General features: G+C 31.0%; 1 long non-coding RNA gene across 1 annotated transcript; it reads left to right on the forward strand.

Annotated features, from left to right (window-relative positions):
- The first annotated feature begins 9 nt into the window (after positions 1-9).
- Positions 10-2,138, forward strand: LOC119592815. The gene is made up of 3 exons (XR_005230476.1): positions 10-153; positions 1,677-1,722; positions 2,089-2,138. It is a non-coding gene; the product is annotated as an uncharacterized LOC119592815 (long non-coding RNA).

The following is a 2,138-nucleotide window of genomic DNA, read 5'->3' on the forward strand; positions in this document are numbered from 1 at the left end:
TAAAGGAACGCCCCCGAGCGTTCGCGAATTCACGAATCCACGAACGCGCCGCCGCCCGACCTGCCATCTGGCGGCGGATTCCGGAAGCTCAGACCATAACAAGAGGCGTCGACGGCGGCAAAGTTGAACGTCCTTCGGATTCAGTGAAATTTAGTGAGTTTTTTTCGTGTTAGAAGCTTACCGGAGGCGCAGATGTTTGCGGGGTAGAGTTTTTAGCGTAGTTTAGGGAATTTAGGGAGAGTTTTTAGCCTAGTTTAAGGAATTGAGTTTGATATTTCGGCGTAATTTGGAGAATTTTGGTACAGTTTTTAGCGTAATTCAGTTTTTTTTTTGTAATTTAGGTAGAGTTTTTAGTGTAATTTAATGAATCTAGGTACAGTTTTTAGTGCAATTTAGGTAGAGTTCTTGGTACAGATGAAGTTTCATCTCGCCGCCTATAAAACGGGAAAATAATACATGCAAATGATGGAGCAAAAAAATCCAAGAAGCTTATTATTATCTTCTATGTACTTTCGTCGCAACTCAAAAATAACGAAGCAAGTGTGAGAGAAAATGGAAAAGAAAAGTAACCCGGGTTTTTATCAATTTTTTTTTTTAAAGATCAAGTGTCATTTCGTTACTATTTCTGTAAGTGAGATATTCATTCTCACCAAGAATAGTGTCAGGGAGCCTATTTTGTGCTTTGTTGATGTTGATGTTATTTTTTTTATTTGTTTGTTTATATATTTATTTTATTTTATTTTTATTTATTTTTTTTTGATATTTTTTATTATTTTAATATTTTATTTTTTTTTTATTTTTTTATTTTTTTTTTATTAATTTTTTAATTTTTTTTTTACTTTATTTAATTTAATTTTATTTTATTTTATTAATTTTTTTTTCTATTTATTTATTTTTTGTTATTTTATTGTATTGTATTGTATTGTATTGTATTCTTTTGCGTGGTGTTGGAGGTAGGATTAACACAAATGAGGTTCATGAAACGTATGAATTGTATTGACGACTTTATTAATTGGAATTGTGTTTAAGAGCTGTATTTATTGCCTTTGGTTTATTTGCTGTATTTGTCAAGCATGTTTTTTTTTCCCTTCTTTTCTTTTCTTTTCTTTTCTTTTCTTTTCTTTTCTTTTCTTTTCTTTTCTTTTCTTCTCTTCTTCTTCTCTTTTCTTTTCTTTTCTTTCTTTTCTTTTCTTTTCTTTTCTTTTCTTTTCTTTTCTTTTCTTTTCTTTTCTTTTCTTTTCTTTCTTTCTTCTCTTTTCTTCTCTTCTCTTCTCTTCTCTTCTCTTCTCTTCTCTTTCTGTTTTCTTTTTTCTCTTTTCTTTCTTTCTTTCTTTCTGTTTTCTTTTTTCTTTCTTTTGTCTTGCTTTCTTTCTTTCTGTCTATCTTTTATGATTGATTAAAGAATATTATTTTGCTTTGAAAGTTATTGATTTCTTGTAGTATTAATCTTGTGGACAATGAATTTCATGTATTATTAGAAATGCCATTGTAACTTCTACAGCTGTTTTACTTTTATCTGAATTAATGTGTTTTGAACATTGTTACTTCAGAAGTGATTGCAGATTTGATGACTGTAGACCCTTTCTCTTAAATAAATGATAGGTTCATGTAAATTAACAGATATGGCATGTTACTATTTTGAAGATCAGATTAAAAGTAAAGTATTTATTTTGCAGTTATAGTAACAACACCATGGTCCCTGTGCTCTGAGCTTCAACAAAGGTTAGTGAATCTCTGCCGCTCTTTTCTGGTAAGTATGGGCCTGAACTGAATCCTTATTTGACGATTAATGACCAAGGATCTCTATAGATGCCATCCTGTAGGAATATGTGTGGTTTGCAATAGTTAGACGTTGTCAGAGCAGGAAGGTGAAGGCCGCGGCATCTCTTGATGTGTCGATCTGAAGTCTTTGCAAATCGATTGTAGTTTATTTCCTCTTTTCGCAGACGATTTTTATAATAATGATGTTTATATTTTCTCTTTTTTGTGAAGTCCTGATGTGGTTAATTGTTTGAGTTATAAAATCACCATTGCTTTCTTTTCTATGTCATGATGTTGTCATTGAATAAAAGAATTTAAATGTTTCAGGTATTGAAAGGAAGGAGAACCTTTAGTCTAAGTGATGTCAAATAATACCA

This window comes from Penaeus monodon, chromosome 31, assembly GCF_015228065.2.
Source record: "Penaeus monodon isolate SGIC_2016 chromosome 31, NSTDA_Pmon_1, whole genome shotgun sequence".
Classification (NCBI taxonomy): Eukaryota; Metazoa; Arthropoda; class Malacostraca; order Decapoda; family Penaeidae; genus Penaeus; species Penaeus monodon.